This window comes from Hermetia illucens, chromosome 1 (assembly GCF_905115235.1).
Source record: "Hermetia illucens chromosome 1, iHerIll2.2.curated.20191125, whole genome shotgun sequence".
NCBI lineage: Eukaryota > Metazoa > Arthropoda > Insecta > Diptera > Stratiomyidae > Hermetia > Hermetia illucens.
Window position 1 is genome coordinate 87,725,431 of NC_051849.1, and position 19,967 is coordinate 87,745,397.

Consider the following 19,967-nt stretch of genomic DNA (forward strand, 5'->3'; position numbering starts at 1 on the left):
TTAAAAGAAAATCTTTGCCTCTAGATCCATTCACAAGGAAATCAACAACTCGATATTACTATCAGCAATGCGTATAATCTATTATCTTCTTCGAAAGAGAACAGGCTTTATCACCAAACTGACTCTTTACAATTCGCTCATATGTACCATATCATGTCAAGACGTTTCTTTGTGGATCACATGCTTAGAGAAAGCTATAGAAAGGTACACAACATTCGGGCGTTGTATTTTACAATATTGCCGTCGAGTGTGATCTCAAAAGTAAGGGCCGAATGTCGGTCACCACTAGCAAAGAAGCGGAGGTCCACTGGAGTCTTGCTCAAGAGTCAGTACCAGCAGGCCATACATATTCTGACCAAGATTGCGAATGGTAAGGAGGCTAGCACAGTCGCTAAGCGGGATGAAAGGGCCTCGTTGACAACTAGGCGATTGTCAAAGAATACAACCATCTGGGAAATGACCAGAACAAGAAGTCCATCGTCTTCAAGTGCGATCCATTTTACGATTAGCATGAACAATAATACATATCATGCGAGTTCCAATTCTCCAGGAACTTTCCTGGTTGGTCCGTCGCTAAGATTAGCGACGCCTGAGGGGGCGTAAGGCTTAAGATCATCCCATACGACGAGGTTCCCAGGAGACCGGTTGGTCGCTGGATCAAGTGGATAAGGGTAAAATCGTCCAATATTTGTACCCATGGGCGACTGGGTATTTATCAAGAAGGAGGAACTCCAGGTGAAGAGCCAACCCTTTCTGCTCCGTTCAAATGGAGAGTGCCTGAAGGTACTCGAAAAGCCGAATTATAAAAGCTGAAAGTGATAAATATTAATTGTATTGTACGAGGACAAGTCGGAATCAAAAGTGCCAAAAGGCGGTTTTGGTTGGATTATTGTCAGAACATTGAAAGCGCTAGCGAATCTGCGAGACTCAGTAGTATCGTGGCCAAGAAACAATGTAGCCCATCCTTTCCCAAACAATTTTGTTGAAGATCCCAGAGTATAGTTAGTTATAGAGAGCATGCCCTTTTCCAAGTCTCAGCACACCTACCTTAATTGCATATCCAGATAAACCACGCTTAACGAGGTATTTACTACGATTGAGCGGTCGCAACAGTACAAGGAATATGCTCTAGCTGCCTTCGTGGGTATAAAGGGAGCACTTAACAACAGATAGGATTGGAGTAGTATTTTACGCCGTGCCGTGGTTTGTCCCTGCGGAGGAGAAGAAGAAGCCCTCAGACACCTTCTTTATTATTGCCTAGCTCTAGTGAAAGCTACGGAGACTAGAGAAACCACTCTTTGAGACCCTTAGGAAGATCTATGGTTGTAGGGCGGGAGAGTTGTTTTCTTTCGTGAATGTTACGGGCTGGTTCTGAAAATCGAAGTTTTCAGGACTGTGCCCCCTAGCACTTACCACAGTAGTGACTTGACCCTAAGTTTACATCTTTTACCGAAAAGGTGCATAAGAAACCATAACTAGAAAACATTATAGCAGTTGGGTTCATTTCTCCTTAAATTTATTCAAATGCTGTGTGCCACTCACGTCTGCTGTTTCCCTACACTTGCATGCACAATTTGAAATATATGCATGCATGTATAATACGTATTCAAAGGTTGCAAGTTGAGTAGCTGGAGCTGCGTTGGATATGGTACCTATGAAGGCAATAATATTCAGATATACTGTTTTTTACAGTGGTGTTAGATATCTCTTTTATTTTACGTTGATTCCCCACGCTACACGAAAAGTTTGTCCAGCTAGAATTTCGCCTTTAGAGTCCACAAACTGTTAAAACTCGCGTGATCTTTGCCTCAACATATTTGTTGCAAGCAAACTCCCATATTTCTTTGGAAAGTTGAATGGTGACTCCCCCAATTTGAATGGAACGCACCTTTCAGTTTATCCTTTTTGTAAATACTGCTATTGACACATTGTATAATAATATTTCTACGCACAGGTTTGCTTGAACTCCTTTTCTACTGTTCTGCGCCTGGGTTTTTGGAGCGACCCCCGTCTACCACTCTGGGATAGTGGATTTTATTGCCTGGTATAGTCGGTGATAGAGTTGTTGCCCTTTCTAATCAACACTTCTACTGGTACCTGGCTTCTTCATTGGAAATTGTGTCGGGCCAGAATACGTAGGCACAGGTATTGAGGCTTGAAGTTTCCAAGTAACAATGGAGGTCACTTTCCATGTGACCCTAGTAGCGGTATACCGAATATTGACGTTGGTGTTAAGAAAAAAAGGAGAAGTTGATTAACGGTTTTTTTTCCAGGGCAAAGGCAACTCATCAGACGCTGCCTCACCTTTGCCCTTGAAGCAGCGTAACCGAAGGTAACGACAGATGATAATCGCCCCATTTATATTGTATATTATCGCAAACACGTAATGGGTATGAACTAAATTCAAATGAAATCCGTCATAAGTTCAGACCTAAACTAGGCCGAAGTGAATTGTTTGTTGAGGATGCTGGGACTCCTGAGCCTGCACCCACGGACCGGATCACTTGGGAAAGAATTTACTTCCTCTATTGTAGTTCACAGGTTAAACGCCGAAGTTTTCAAAAAAAAAAAGAGAAAGTTGACTGATGGCTTCGTCGCTAAGGTTTTTGCATTCACAGGTTTTCTACAAAACAGCTAAGGTGGATTTAGCGGGGTTATTACGTCAGATACAGTCACGTTCTCTATCACCACCAGCATAATCAACGGTACCAAGGCAGACCAATTGATCGACATCTTGCTTTACCCGTTAATGTAGATAGGAAGGGTACGAATAACATTCAATCTGAGAACTTTATTCTTGTTGGTGTTTATCTTTGGTACGGCTCCACATCCTTTTTCTCTAAAACTGTTATTAAAGTTGTAATAAAAGGTACCGTAATATTTACAACGGCAAGAAATTTTCAAAAAAGTGTTTTAATAAAAGATTAAGAACAAGTCGGGATACCGACAAGGCTGGACGCTTCTCTATGCACGATTTCCCGTTCGTACATAGGCAAGAATGCAAAATATTCCATCATATTTTGCCAAACTTCATTCTAAATAAACATGGATTGTCTATTAACGCATGATGCATTTCCACTTTACTCCGTGCACAAATGCATACATATATGTTATATACGTAAATTAATAACCGCTGGTAACCGGGTACACAAATGTCTATTATATTGGTTACTACTACCATTAGTACATACATATACACACACATGTCCACCTCGAGTAATCGAGACTGGTATGCAAATAACTTATAAGTAAAAAAGGTCAGAAAGGGAAAACTAAAGAGTCCTCATGGGCCCTGTCATTCATATAAGTTCAATAAATTTACCTCAAATGCGGAGCTTTTGCCGTCCACAACTTTGTTAATAATATTATAGTTGGCAAATTTCTAAGACATGGCAAAACTTTATTATTAACTTTATGTGTGGAGATATCGGAATGGGATGTATTTTGAGGCCTAGATTTCATATAATTGCATTACTGTGTTTTTTTTCAGATTTTTCGGTTGGGTAGGTTCTAGACCACCCAATTTTCACCAATTTTCACCCAATTTCACCCAATATCAGAAATAAAATCAGTTTCGAAAAGTACTAATCAAGCCCTTCGATCTGATAAAAAAATTTACACTCTCCTTTCGTATGTATGGGGAGCTGCCGTTCATATTCAACATAAAATGGTGCCACTTGGTGTATTAAAGGGAACAACAGACCACGCGTTCTCATAAATTTTCCTCACAATCGGTCTAGCCGTTTACATGTTTTTTCACAGAATGGGACTATTTGGGGTATCAAATTAAAGTACTTTCCGAAACTGGCCCCATGTTCGATGTCGGGTGAAACGTAGGAGAGGGAGGTTTTAAAATGAAAAGTCTAACAGGTCTCGTTGTTAGAACCTATCCAACCGAAAAATCTCAAAAAAATTACAGTACAGCCCAAAATACATCGTGTTCCGATATCTGCACAAATAAAGTTAATAATAGTATATTAGCACATTTTAGAAATTTAGCTAGCAACCCCCTTTAAGTACTTGCTAGAACTATAAAATTTGCCACTTGCGTAAAGGATAGCATAAGGCATAACTTTGAAGGGAATCCAACTATTATTAACAAAGTTATAGAAGGTGAAACATTTTGCATGAATTTCGTGCATTCTAAACAGCTTCAGGGAATTCTGTGAAGGGATCGAACAGATCACAGAAGCAAACAGGCTGTACAAGGCTGTATCCAAAGACGGGGGAATATCCTCTCTCTGCTTGAAAAAGGAAGATGGGACATTTACCGAGAATGAGGAGGACAGGGTACACCTGCTTCTCAGAACTCATTTTTCGGGGTCCTACCTCACGGTGGCAGGCGACAACAGTCTGCCTGACACCCTAACCACGAATAAAAGGGGAAGGAAGGAGAGCTGGAAACTAGCAAAAAGGTATGCTCAGAAGCTAGGCTAAGGTGGGCAGTGGGAACTTTTAAACCACTGAAATCTCCCGGAGTAGATGGTATTTTCCCAGCACTTATCCAGAGAGGCCTAGGAATTATTTTAGAGTCTCTTCGGAGGGTGGTAAGGGGGAGCATAGCACTGGGATACATACCAAAGGCATGGAGACGGGCAAAAGTGGTCTTTATTTCGAAAGCGGGTAAAAAGGATCCTTTTCACCCTAAATCTTTCAGACCAATTTGCCAAACATCGTTCGTACTCAAAACGGTGGAGGTCATAGATAACTATATTAGAACTAACGTTCTAAAGCGTAATCCCCTACATCACTGTCAGCACGCTTACCGGGCAGGGCGGTCAACTGAAACTGCTCTGTATCAGCTGACAGAGGTACAACGGGATGCCTTAGAAACAAAAGAAATTGCACTGTGCGCGTTTTTGGATATCGAAGGAGCATTCGACAACACATCGCACACAGAGATACAAGATGCCCTGACCCGCAAAGGTGTGGGAAACACCCTGGCATTCTGGATGGGCAAAATGCTAGAAAGCAGGCAAATAGAAGTACCGACAGGTACAAATTCTATTATCATGAACACCACTCAAGGCTGTCCACAGGGTGGGGTACTATCGCCGCTGACGTGGAGTATGGTAGTGGATGAACTATTGGACGTGTTAACAAATACTGGAATACAAGTCCAGGGTTACGCGGACGACATTGTTTTAATCCGTAGGGGCAAATATGAAGATACCCTATGTGATAGAATCCAAACTGGACTAAGGGTTACTAGTGCCTGGTGCAGGAAGGTGGGACTACGTATCAACCCAACCAAAACCACCAAAGTAGCATTCACTAGGAGGCGTAAGCTAAATCACCTGAGAGTCATAACATTACATGATATGGAGGTGAAACGAGAAACAGAGGTCAAATATTTGGGAATTCCGCTAGACCAAAAATTACTCTGGAAGACACATGTCGGAAACACTTGTCGGAAAGCCATGAGGGCTCTGATGACTTGCAGATCCATAGCAGGAAAAAATGGGGTTGCAGTCCGAAGATACTACTTTGGATATATACTGCAATAGTAAGGCCAATGATTACCTATGGAGCGGTAATCTGGGCAGAAAGAACCGGACTCAGCAAACAAGCCAGGGAATTACATAAGTTCCAAAGGCTTGCGTGTGTATCAGTGGGGCAATGAGGACATGTCCAACAGCATCCCTGAAGGTCCTTCTGGGATTAACCCTTCTCCATCTGCACATACAGATACAGGCAAGGAGATCAATATTCAGGATGGTCGGTAGTATAAGTCAGGCGGGGAGCTGCCTAAATCGAAGGAAGATTGATATTCTTTCTAGCCGGTATCCCGAATTACTGATACCAAGGGATAACATGACAATGAGGTTTCACTTCGATAAGAAGTTTGAAACACGTTGGAGTAACAAGGCAAACTGGGAGAGCGTGGCTGTGACATACGGCTGAAACCAGCAACTGATTACTTGGCACACTGACGGATCTCTCAGAGCAGAGGGAGCGGGTGCCGTACTTTGAGCCAATGGGCAGGTACACTAGTATATTCCAGGCGGAAATATACGCCATAGACAAATGTGCCTCCTTTAATCTGCAAAGCAACTATAGGGGGCAGAACATTGCTATTCTCACCGATAGCCAAGCAGCGATCAAAGCACTTAGGTCCAAATGGTATGGGAATGCCTTAAGAGACTGAATACACTCGGCTCGTCCAACAAGGTCTGAATACTTTGGGTTCCAGGCCATGCTGGGTTGGAAGGCAACGAGGCAGCGGACGAACTAGCCAAGAAGGAAGCAGGGACACCTTTACACGGGCTAGAACCCTTTTGTGGAATCGGAAACGGTTTCATGACTATGAATCTAAGAGGAATGGTTGAGGGAATTATACTGGGCGGGCCTACCAGGGATGGAGCAGTCCAGAGTGCTTATTGGGGGATACGAACCCGAGCGCACAAAGGATTGCTTAAACTTCATCAAAAAGAACCTCCGAATCATAGTGGGAATTCTCACTGGTCATTGTCGGCTGAACTATCACCTAGGGAAGCTAGGGATATCTACGGACACTGCCTGCATTTTTTGTGAGGAGGAGGACGAAACCTCTATACACGTCCTGGGACAGTGTCCGGCACTTATGCAAAGTAGGTCGAGCCATCTGGGAGAACACTTAATACCAGATGTAAAACTGAAAGAATTGGAAGTAGGGAACATACTAAAGTTCCTAACGGTTACAGGCCTGCTTGAGATACCATGATCAATAGATACACTAAAACCAGTAAAAGGGGCGCAATAGTTCTTCAAGGACGCGGTGCGACTTTCCCTTAACAGAATAATAATAATAGGCAATGTTTATTTGTTTAGCGTGATCATAATGTCTGTAATATACTTGTCCTTCTTATAGTTTGAAAAAAGTATCAAGGAATATTTCGGGTTTTCAGCCATATACGAATGGAAAAATGTGCATAGAAAGTTTCTCACATAAGATGAACACAAAACCTTTATACCCGAAGCGCCAGTTTTCGGTATTCTGACTTGTTTTCAAAAAGTGCACAGCTGAGATAGTGTGTCAACTAATTAAAGAGGCAGCCATAGCCAAACAAATTAGAATTATTTTGTATGTTTCAACCCTTGTACTTTCCTGTGTAATGAGGATGTAATATATGAATAATGAATGAACCGATAAACAAGTCGATAAACCGACCCCTGAACCCTTTAGGTATGAAAGGTTTTGTGTATTTCCTATATAAGCATATTTGAATGGTCATTTGCCTCACTTGTGCTTAGCTCGCAATGTTTATGCATTTAGTTTATCGGACCATTCACTTTAGTATGACACTATCATCCAAAGTTTTAGATCGCAAGAAATTTGCACAAAAATGAAAACTTTGACCTATTATAACTCTGTTAATAATGGTGCTCTTTGCACCAACCTTGGCAGTATCATGCTCTCTTGTACAGCCTATATTATTTAAAAAGTTAATGGTTCTAGAATAAACAGACTACTTATAATAAATATAGTAATATACTATTATTAACTTCATTTAAACAGGTATCGGTATGGAGAGTATTTGGAGACCTAAATACCATAGGCATAGGCCACTATTTTTTTTCAGATAGTTGGGTTGGGTAATATCCGAGAATAAGTCATTGAAGTAACTGACCCTTTTCGGACTCCCGTACTTCTCCCATTTGCAACTAATGTCAAAACTAATAATGGCTTAGTAAAGTAGCAATCGAGACTTTGCATTTGACTATACGACTATACCTGGTGAAAAAAAATTTACATCCCTTTTTGCATGTATGGGGGCCCTCCTTAAACTCAACATGAAACTATCTCACGCCCTGCGTGCAATGGGATTCATAGGCCCACTTTTCTATCAAATTTCGTATCGGTTGAGGGAACCGTTTCTGAGATATAAGGTGTGACAGACAGACAGTAAACCGATTTTAATAAAGTTTTGTTTTACACAAAACCTTAAAAAACGTTTATATAAATTTGTTAAAAGTTGTGAGTTGAATCTTTCAACAACTGTTATTGATTTAAATACGTAGACTAGTTGCCTCTTCTTTGAGTAAATTGCTATAATAGTGGTGAGAAAATATTGTTTCTGAAAGGTTTAATTTCATGAGGTGCGCTAGGTAAGTGAATTAGAACCGAATGTGTGGATTAGGCAATATCTGAGGAAGGAAGGTGACATAAAATAGATCATAAATCGCAAGGTGCTCTAACCGATATCAAAGTATCCTTGTCGGTTTCTATAATTACTCGTATTCATATACATACATGGTACTGTGTATAAATTCGAATGCTGAAATTATGAAATTCGCATTCGTGCAACCAATATGCGCTGAACGTATAGATTCGACGTTTACCAGCTGTTCCATTATTAAAGCAGAAATTTGCAGTGGTTGGGCTACAGTTTTATGGCATTTTTGATTTCATATGGGCCGGGCCGTCTGCTCCTAAAAAATAAAAACAAATTCTTTGAAATATTTGTTATTTCACTGCTGGAAATACTGAAAAAAATATCTTGCCTGAGTAAACATCTAAATTCTTTTTATCTCTTCGGTCTGCTCTTCAGGATAGTGGTAACTGAGATAAAGCAAGTCAATGAGAAAAATTTATGAGATTGTTTCGTTTTCGGTAGAGTTCTTCCGATGCCGTAGCCTTTTTGGGGCAAAAAATCTATTTTAATATTAAATTGAAGCTTTGTTCATGTGTGGTTCCAGATAGTTTCGTGATATTTATTATATAAGACGAGATGAGAGATGGTTGCAAATCATTCCATTTCAGAGGGTTTAGTTGTAAGTCGCTCTAGTTTTTCAATTGATACCAGCTCTTCAGGCGTAACTGGCAGGCCGAGCTGAACGTGAATTCCGGGCTTTATGTAAGAATATTTTAGTGGGCATGTAGCCCGTAATGTTTGTGCATAATATTGCATTATGTCAGACTATTCACTTTAGTGTGATACTGACATCCAAAATCTTAGATGACAGTTAATTTGCACAGAAGCGACAGACAACTTTGATCTATAATAACTTTGCGAAAAATATTATTTCTTTCTAGTCCCAATATTCTCCTTTTGCATGAAATGTTAGAGCCGATGCCAGGTTAGAAAAGTTCCAATTGGGACGTTTCATTTGATATCCCACGTTACTATATTTGGTGAAAACAAAATTATACCCTCCTTTTGCATGTATAGGAACCCCCTTAAACCCAAACTAAAACGATCTTACTTACTGCATGTGTTGGGATTCATAGTTTAACCCTCCTACCTATTTTGTACCAATAGGAACAACCGTTTCTGAGAAAAATGCGTGTGGCAAACAGACAGCTTTAGATTTGGAGAAGAAAATGGTTAAAACGCTCTAGCGAGAACACCAATATCAAAGGTGAAGAATGATTAGCTGAAAGGCGATTGCTGGCCAACGAAGTGGGATTTCGAAAGCCATCACATCTGCTAAATAAGAACTCTAGAATCAGAAGAAGTTAATCAATGTTAAGATCTCTTCCAATGCTAAAACTGGAAAAGAGAAATCCCATCCGAACTCAGTAAATAACAAAGGGCAAAAAGTGTGTAAAGGGAGTAGTCCAACCAAGATCCATCGAAAACAAGGTTCTGATCGGAAGAACTGTTTCACATGCAACTTGGATGTAAAATAATTCAGCTATCCCTATTTGTCTAGGACATGAATACCACCAAGCCGTTAAAAATATGTGAGAGCCATTATGGTGCTTTATAACAAATGGCAGGAGGAAGAAACAATCCCTAAGGAAAAGTCGGAATCTGAAACAACAGACGTGTAAAAGGAAAAACGGTGTGTCAGCACAACAAACGGAAAGTTGGGGAATAAAAACTGTGGATAGACTAAAATCCTGAACAAGGAGGAAAAGATGCGAATTTCATCATCATCATCAACGGCGCGACAACCGGTATGCGATCTAGGCCTGCCTTAATAAGGAACTCCAGACATCCCGGTTTTGCGCCGAAATCCGCCAATTCGATATCCATAAAAGATGCCTGCCGCCCTGGCCTATGCTATCGTTGCATCTCAGGCAGGGTCTGCGTCGTTTTCTTTTCCTACCATAGATATTGCTCTTATAGACTTTTCCGACTGGAGCATCCTCATCCATTCGCATTCGGATTAAGTGACGCGCCCAGCGCAGCCTATTGAGCCGGATTTTATCCATAACCTGACGGTCATGGTATCGCGGTAGATTTCGTCGTTATGTAGGCTATGGAATTGTCCGCTCTCAAGAAGAGGGCCAACATTTTTTCGGAGGATTCTTTTCTTGAACGCGGCCAAGAGTTTGGAATTTTTCTTGCTAAGAACTCAAGTCTCCGAGGAGTACATGAAGACTGGCTTCATCATTGTCTTATGCAGTAAGAGCTTTGAATCTATCTTGAGACGTTTCAAACGAAACAGTTTTTGTAAGCTGAAATACGCTCTGTTGGCTGAGAACAACCGTGCGCGGATTTCATCGTCGTTGCTGTTTTCGGTTGTAATTTTCGACACTAGGTAGGAGAATTTATCAACGGTCTCAAAGTTGTAGACTCCTAATTTTATTCCTCCTTTATTTCTTTGACTAGTGCGATGTTGTTTGCTGGTTGGTTTTTGGTCTTTATGGATGTGTAGTCCAAGATCTCGCGTCGTTTGCTCGATCTGGATGAAGGTAGTTTGTACGTATCGGGCTGTACTTCCCATGATGTCGATATCGTCAGCGTAGGCCAGTAGCTGCATAGCAGTTACCTCAGCATCACGTACCATTTTTTCCAGGGCCAGGTTGAAGAGGATGCATGACAGGACATCTCCTTGTCTTAGACTGTTGTTGATGTCGAATGGTTTCAACAGTGATTCTGTTGTCCCACGTTTTATGCTGCATCAGACCTATACTACCTTTTGACCTTTGAATTTGCCTAGCTGCAATTGTATTCTGCAGCAAAAGAAATCTACCGTATGCGGATATACTAGAAAAAAGTCAAAGTTGATCACCACCTAGGCGGAAATACCAATCAGATCCGAAGAACCCAGAAAGCCGATCTCATGTGTGAACTGAAAAAATTCTGCATGAGACGAACTGACGGCATTAGTAACGTAAAGCTGTGAACTCGCTTGGGAAGAGTGTTACTCTACATTCCCAAAACCATGAGATTTGTACTGTCGAGATGGGTAGGGGTTGTATGTAATATTACAAAAGTAATATCATTTTAAATTGTGATATTACATTGCCATCACTAAGCGCGATCCAAACAATACAACACCACCTAACCTTACCGCATTACCGTTTGTTTTTATATAGTATCACCTAACATTAGTAGTCTTCGCAGTACAGGTCGCGGTGAAAGTTGTCGATGCCGATGCCGGTGGCAAGGTTCGGGCTGGCTTCGGGCTGGCTAGATAATGTTGGGGTGCATGTGAGGATTCAGATTCTTTGCTTTAAGTTAGTGATTTGTAGTGGAAGCGGCACGGGTGACTATTGAGCACTGATGTTGATTATCGGTTGCAAATCTAGAACAGCTGATGTTGATTTGAAAATGTGATTTCGATTTTGTGTGTGATAGGCACTAAAGTACGCCAAGTAGAGATAACATCTAAGTGAAATAATGCTTACTCGCAAAAACCACGATTCCCTGTTCTTTACTTGCGAAAATATTGTATTATCTATTATCTTTTTGTTTTTTTTGTCTTACACGAAGCGTTCATTCCTGCTTCATTGATACTATGATAATTTGGCGCTGTCGAAACGAAATCTGAGCTGCCCTAAAATAACAAATCAGGTTGCACCACTGCCAATGCAACTGCCAGTAGAGGTAGAACATAAGTTGTTGGCGGTACGAAAATTTTGAATTTGATTTTTCCGGTGCCGAAGGTGTAGGAAGGAGGGACATATTGGCAGGGAATGCATTTTAAATTTCAATCATTGCAGAGTCGTACAGGACTTGCTTGTCCGGACCACTTACAAATCCAAGATGGATATTGCCAAACCTTGACGCTGGTGGGCGGGTTACAGATGTGATTGCTAGATCATATGCCCAGCCGGTCAGTAAGCTATTCAATCCACCATGAGTCAAACGGCTAGAGGCCCTCGAATGAAACAGCAAAGGAATTAACGCCTGGTTTAACTGTAGATCGGATCTCCATCCGTTGTGATAAAAAACTGAACTGAAAAAAGTCAAACAACTTCTGTTCTCTAGCATTGAATTTCCTACTTCCCAACAAATATGCTGAGCGTTCGCATTGCAACGTTCGTATGGACACTTAATTCTGCATACACTACCAGATCCTTTAGTTCTTGCATCGGCGGAAGGAACAAAGAATCATTGGCCGAGTAAGCAGAGGCAGCTATGACGTTTCTTCTTCGTAGTAGATAGGAAGAGACTTTGACATGCTGCAGATTTATTTGACTAATTTATATGTTTGTAGATATAAGTGTTCTTTGGCAATGCCGACCGTTGTCATCGTCTTGGAGCCTTCCGTAGAGGCAGAAGAGAAGGTTCTGACAAGCAAGCCTGTAGTCCTCTGTCCTTTGTGGCTGAAATTTCCTTCTGACGAGTCTTCCTATCCCATTTTCTCGAAGAACTAGGTAACAGCGTCATCGATAGGCCGGTTGCATTCAGGTTTCCACTTCCTCTCATTAAGGGAGTTGTACTATACTTCTTGGCTGACCGTGCCATAGACGCTGGGTATCGGGTTTTCATTGAAGTGGAGACCATGTTTTACACAGATTTCCCCGCGAGGGAACATAAATCTGGTTTGACAGTAACACACTATGGCTTCCATCTTCAAATGTTTTGGATGTCCTGTGTAACAGTAAACTACTACTGGCTTCCTCACCAAGACAAAGTGGAGTCCAAGGGGAAATCGACAGTAAGGTTCTTAGGAGAATAATTGAATCAAGTACAACTAGGAGTTGTGTACTAACCTGAGGACTCCCGACTGCAGAAGCTTCGATGGATTAGCAGTATGGAAATTGTAGATACTAAGACTTCTCCGACTTGGGAATGATTGTTCCCTAAGGTCTTATTGGCAGGACCTGGTACTACAGAATTCCGCCCCTTTCCATAGGGTTTGCCTCGCATTCGTTTCAGTGATTTCATTTTTTTTTACTTTCTATGTGCCCCTTACTTTCCAATTATTTAGAATCATTTAAATGCAAAAGCATTACAGGACATTCGTCTCTCGGCATACCAAGCAGGTAACAATGCATGCATGTGTACGTTTATACATAATCCAGATTGTTGAACAAAATTACATTCCCATTCAGCAGAACAAAGATGTCATATCCATCTCACTTGAATGTTTCCATTCCGAGTTCATTAAATCTTGAATTTCTTTGATCATTTTCTCCGGCACAGATTGTACACGTATGTGAAATTCATTTGGTGAAATTCTGAAATGTGCAACTTCGTACAATGTTTGTTTTATATTCAAACGGGAATTTCTCCGTACACATCGTGCTTGTGCAGAAGAGGACGCTCCAGGATGCCGTGTTAAAATACTGTGTTTGTGTTTGTTGCCGCCGTTGGATAGTCGAAATGGAGTTTTGTATTATTAGCCCTCACTTGCATAATTTAATATTATTACCTGTTCGGACCATATTACATGTTCGCAGAACAGCAAATGAACATGGTGTACCTTTCCAATATGCATGAACAAGCATTGCGAGAATATCAGTAGTATCTTCCGGTCGAATCCATTGAATATTCCGCATTATACCGCGGATATGCTTATATCTGTTGGGGTGTATTTCGAAAATATATTTTTCGGGATGGGGAAACGTTAGCCCGCGGCGATTGCGTTTTGTGGGAGTGGAACATGGAATATGCTAGAAGTGTGATGTGACATGTCAGTTTTAATATGTGTATCTGCATATTACACTTTATGCGTCCATTATATGTTAATCGCGCTTTGTATCTGAATGGAATAGCGGTTGGTGTGAATAGGATTTGCTTCCATATACCGTAGAATAATGTTCAAAGCAAAAACATTTTATCAAAATCGGTCAAAGTTCTATTGAACAATTAGTGCTGGGTTCAGGGCAAAAGGACTATTGATAGCAATATCAATATTTCGATTGCATAATCCTTAGATGCAACCGAATTGGATATCGACCATTCCACAAATATGTATGTACCTTATCAGTAGAATTTTGTATCTTTCAATTTTTCTTTAAATGATCCTTCTTATATTCTTTTGGTAGAAAAATAAGAGGCTGCATCCTTATAATTAAAAGGTTGATAAATCAAGAATGTGAACCCAGATATCTTGATTACTGGTAGCATTAACGCTCAGATCCGTTACATAGCGTAACATGACATTAATGATGGGACATGCTCCCTCAGCTGGAAATATGTGGATAACACGTCCTCCACTTCGATAGAAAACCTGCACTTAGTATCTACAGCGCAGTCAAACGAAAACCTGATTACGGCACGCTTTTTCGCGGCATTACTGTCTAAATCTTTCAGAAAATGCAAAGACCCGGCAGAAGGAAGCGGTGTGAACGTTATCCCCTTAATTAGTGCAAAAAATTAATTCATACCAAAAAAGCCATAATTTCCTGAATTTTTTTTTGACGACAGTTAAAATTTATTTACTAAAACCAATGGTACATTAAGGTATGGTATTCGAAGAAGATTGTATAAAATTTTCATGGAGAAATATTAAACAAGTCGGGATACCGGAAATTGGGTGTTTCGGGTATACAGGTTTTCTGTTCATCTTATGAGAGAAACTCTCTGTGCTCGATTTTCCATTCTTACATAGCTAAGAATACAAAATACGTTATGGTCGCTATCGTAAGGAAGAGTCTGTAGTTTCCGTTGAGGATTCCTAAAATCAAAGTTCAGGTGCGCGTCAGCAATGCACAAATCCACATAGGAATTTGTCCTGGGCCAGGCTGGACCCTCTGACTCATATAATTTGCATTTATACTCTAGCTTGTATTGCTCTATCCAAGGTTTGACAAATACCCCTCTGGGATTGTTTGTAGCCTTCAGCCACGAGGTATACTTACCATTCAGGTCACCGGCTATAATATAATAATTATGCAGCCTGTTCAGTTCGAGTATCGTAAACGGAGAATGGAACCCCTCCTTGAACTTGGTTCGATTGTTTCCACTGTATAGAATGAAAGAATGTATAAATTGCCTCCTCTAGGTAGTGAAAACAGAATACAAGAGACTTCCATACATTAAAAGGTTTCAAATTCAGGCCCATTAATATGCCTGAAACGATAATGGCGACCCACAAGTATCACAAATTCCTGTATCGTTCCTCACGAATTCAAAATCTTTGAATGTTATCGAATGCCTCGGACTGAGGTGAGTTTCTGAAATCAAAACAATGTCAAGCTGTTGCCTGCGGTATGCCCTTTCCCACACTTTGCACATAGCAAGGTCATTTGACAGTTCACTGCCGAGTGGCCATAGCGCTGGCATCTTCGGCACTGGACTATTTCGCCCCTCAGCAGACGCTCAAAACGAATCGCTTGGTAATTAAGCGACCTGATGCCTATCAGATCGCTTCTCCCCGGCTCTCCGGGCTTATCTAGACGAGTAAGTGCGATCGAATTCGTTTTTCCAAAATGGATCTTCTCGTACTAAAACGTGACACTGAGGGGAACTTGACCTCAGTTCCCGTCTCCCGGAGCACCTCATCAGGTTCTTCCTCCGCATCGAAGCCTTTCAGAAGGAAGGATTCCTCCTTCTCTTCCTTTGGAGTGTATGTGAAGTGAGGAGCCTTCACTCGCTCGAGGACCTCGCTTTCTTGTAATCCGCTATTTTTTACATTTGATTTTGACTCTTTCTGTACCGGTCTTTTTAATAATAAAATTCGAGAGCCCTGCGCTCCATTAAGTAGAGTGGCTAGGTCTCTACCACTTAATTCATATACGTTAATGGGGTGCACCCCTTCCTCCTTTTCTTCATTTCCAGTGCTAATTGTGGCCCCAGTCGGACCATTTTTTAAATTTTCAGTCCTTCTTGGGTTATAGTTTTCATCATTTTTGGTTTTCTTTTTTAATTTTTTTGAAACAGAGCAAAAACTCACCCAGTTTTCCCTCTTCAGGGCCATTATTGCCGCACTTGCCACTACTGCAATCCTCTTCTGGGACATTTTCATCGCCACTGTTGTCACTGTCCCTCGGAATGTCAACTTGATGCTTTTCTATATCCTCCTTGCGGACAGATTCGCTACGGAAAACTTGTTCGCCCTCAAGGCAGCCCGGCTCCTCCATGGCTGCAGAGGTATTCGAAGGAAGCTTCAATTTTTTCCTGGCTACCACCATAGTCATTAGTTGCTCCGTAAGCTTTCCATTTTTCTTTATCAATAATGACATTTTGTTTTTGAGATCTTCAAGTATCTTCGCCAGCTAGCCATTTCTTCTTTCAAGGTTGGCCATCCTTACTTTGGCTCTTTTGAGGTCTGGATCCTCCTTGTTACGGACTTCACGACGGATCCGAGTGCCCCTAGGGTTTATGGTGTAGTTCTACGGGATTGCTCAATAATAATTTATTCGCTTGAAAAACGATATGTTACATACACCATTTATGATTGCCACTTAATTTCGCCCTTGAGCCATCTTTAAGTCAATGAAGGAGCCATTGTGTCTGTGGGATTTTATAGTTCCTGGAATTGTAATTTTGTGTACATAGGATCAACCCTTTCTGAATAAGTTCCATCTGACAGACAGATAAGTAGTCTGTTCACTACGAAGTCTGAATCAATTTTAATGGGATTTTGTTCGAAAAACAACTTTTCAAATCAAGTTTGTTCACGACAGGCACCAAATAATCTAACTCCTTAAAAGATATTCAACGATACATATTGAAAATTGTGCTAGCTTTATTTTATTATCTAGATCTTTTCCATTTATATATATACAAATTTGTTTTAATTTCAGTTGCAATCATCAGAGTTCCGGACTTTTTTTCACCCTCCAGATCTTTTCTCAGGAAATGCAGTAAACTAGGAAATTTTGAAATCGATCAGTACTAAAGGATATCGCTATATTAAAAAGGTCAGTGCTCCCCTACTTATTTTAATTTTAAACTTATTTGAATGGGAGAATGTCTAGATTGTCTAGAATTTGCTAACTATGATACTCTGCAACTAGTAAAACAATGCGCTTTATTTCCACTGCCCATCGAACTAAAGAATAGACAACAAACGGTTTTGCAATCATTTTAATTAACCAATATTATATCATATTTTTGGAAATTCCCGTTTTGATCATCCTGTGATTTGGGCTTTAAAAATATACTCATTAAAAGGGATACAAATTTATTGGCTAGCAACTTGCAAATTTCGAAATTTTATATTTACCGAAGCGCCAACAGCTGACCTGACATCACCGCACCGATATGTAACTATCGAAATAGTGGGCAAGGATACCAGTATATTGCAGGCTGAAATGTACGCCATATATAGGTGTGTCTATCGGGCAACCCTGTAATTCTATCTCAAAGCCAGGTGGCTAATTACGGAAAGTCTAATGGTAGGTCTTGATAAATTAAAAGCACTAAAATCGATTCAATGTTGGTCTGCTGTCTGTCTGTCACACGCACTTTTCTCCAAAACGGTTAAACCGACCCGACGGTGGACAGATGGGGATTATGAAATCCCACACATACAGCGAGTGGCATAAATTTAGGTGGAGTTTAAAGGGGGGCTCCCCATGCATGCAAAGGGGGGGATTCAAAAAATTCGTGTAGGGTATCAAATTAAAGGTCTCGATTTCCACTTTCCGAAGCTGATATTATTTTTGGCTTGAATTGCAAAGTACGTGAGAAAGGAGTCAAAATGTTCGCACTTAAAGTCAGACAGGACTCATTTTCGGAATCTGCCAACCTAGAAATCTGAAAAAATCAGGGTGGTGCGCCTAGAAGAAATCTAGGCCTCAAAATATGTCCCATTCCGATCTCTGCTCAAATAAATTTACTAATAGTATATTATCAACTTTTAGAAATTGACAAAAAAACTCCCCTTAAGTTTATCCTAGGTGTACTAAATTTTGCACCGGCATAGGGAACAGTCTCGTGCATGCCAAGCTCCATGAAAATCCAACTATTAGCGTCAAAGTTATTGAAGTTCAAACTTATCAATTTCGTGCTAATTAACAGCATCCTAAGCCATACAAATAAGGTGCTGACGTCATAATTAACGAGAATAATTGAAATTCGAGCGAAAAATTAAAATTCCATTCAAGAAGAATCTAATTCTCCCTAGTCCTTTTTCATATTTGATGTTGGTTAAATTGTTGGCCTTTGCTAATAATATTAAACTCAGAGTGCGAAGCGTATGAGGTTGACCATTATAAACACGGGGCTTTCCATCAAATGATTTATTTAAATCGCCTTCTAAAAAGTAGAGGGCAATGGAATTTTTAGCTATGTGACACGGAGCTGTCGTGCACGCGTCGCTCCTCACATCTTTTTCTTTTTCTTCAGCCTTTGTCCCGTTTACAAGTGCAGATTACGTGAACCATTAAATACGCCTCTCTTGCCGTTTTCCATGATCGGTGCAAACCCATATCGATCGCGGATAATTTCGTTTCAGACGTGATCAAAACGTGTCACGCCACCAGTGCAATGCAACATCTTCGTCCCCATTATCGCAAGACGCCGTTCATTGTCTTTTATAGTCGGCCAACACTCAGAACTATCGAGTTGTGGAATGCCACTTCATCCAGGTTGCGTTAATGCGTGAAGCAATTTCATTACGCAGTTCTCCATTGGCTGATAGCATTGACTCGAGATATTTAAATCGCTTAGTTCTAGCAATGGCAGTAGCCTGCCCAGAACTGAGCGATTTAAATATCTCGGGTCAATGCTATCAGCTAATGGAGAACTACGTTATGCTCCTCACATAGGGAAACACAAAACCTTTTATATCTGAAGCGACAAGCTTCCGGTTTCCCGACTTGTTTCATATTAAGTGTATATTATTTAGTTGCTATTATTATTGTTTTTGGAAGATATGTATGTGTTTTTATATACGTTCTACGAACGTAGTTTATAACGAACGCAGCTATTTGATATTGATATTGACATTATTTAGGTTTATTTGAATTAAGTTTTGTGGTTTTTACGCTGTGATAAGAACCTATTTATTCATTAGTTAGATTTTTTTTGTTAAATGTTTTTTGTATGACACAGTTATATATATATTTTTTTTATTTTATGGGTTTTTATTATGCAATTAAGATTTACTCTGCGAACAATTTCTGAGATAAGAAGAGTTTTGAGATAGAAAAGTTAATAAGGAATACTGGCACCTGAATTGCATTAATATCAAACCTTTCGCGGTCGCGGTATAGAAAGAATCAAATTACCGTCCGATCCGATTATTTTCCCACATCATTAAGATTTTTGAGCGCGTTCTTGACAACCGTATTCGCGAAACCGTTGAAATAACCATGAATCAAGCCGCATTTTTCAGGAATTCTGGAGCTACCGACGCAATACACGCTGCGCGATTGCTCATATAGTAACACCGTGAGAAGCATCGCCCTCTTTACATTGCATTTCTCGATCTAGAGAAAGCGTTTGACCGTGTGTTACACGAACTCATCTGGTATGCTCTACGACAGCACTTAGTGCCAGAGGAGCTCGTGCGCTGGGTTTAATTGCTCTACCACGATCAGAAAAGTAAAGTTCGAAGCGTGGCAGGTGTATCAAAACCACTTCGTGTCTCTGTTGGTGGTCATGAAGGAAGCGCCTTTTCACCACTCCACTTTGTTCTTGTTATGGACACTGTCACACGGGACATCTTACGTCCAGCATCCTATACACTGCTTTATGCAGATGACGTTTTCTTAGCGTCTAATGGTGAAAATGATCTCGAGCAATTTGTCGAAAAATTGAATGATCGGTTTTGCTGTCTTGCTTCACGCATTAGCCGAACCTGGATGAAGTGGCGTTCCACAACTTTTGTTCTTTGTGATCGACTTATCAACGAGCGTCGTGGATCATGGAAAAATTGCGAGAGAGCCGTCTTCGATGGTATGGTCATGT

The 19,967-nt window shown here is 40.6% G+C and overlaps 1 protein-coding gene across 1 annotated transcript in view; it reads left to right on the plus strand.

Moving 5' to 3' along the window:
• Positions 1 to 19,967, plus strand: part of LOC119661355 — a 736,879-nt gene that overhangs the window by 164,313 nt on the left and 552,599 nt on the right. Inside the window, exon 2 of the mRNA XM_038070661.1 lies at positions 16,856 to 16,972. The gene's annotated coding sequence lies outside the window, so the exon portion shown is untranslated. The remainder of the gene's footprint in view (positions 1 to 16,855; positions 16,973 to 19,967) is intronic.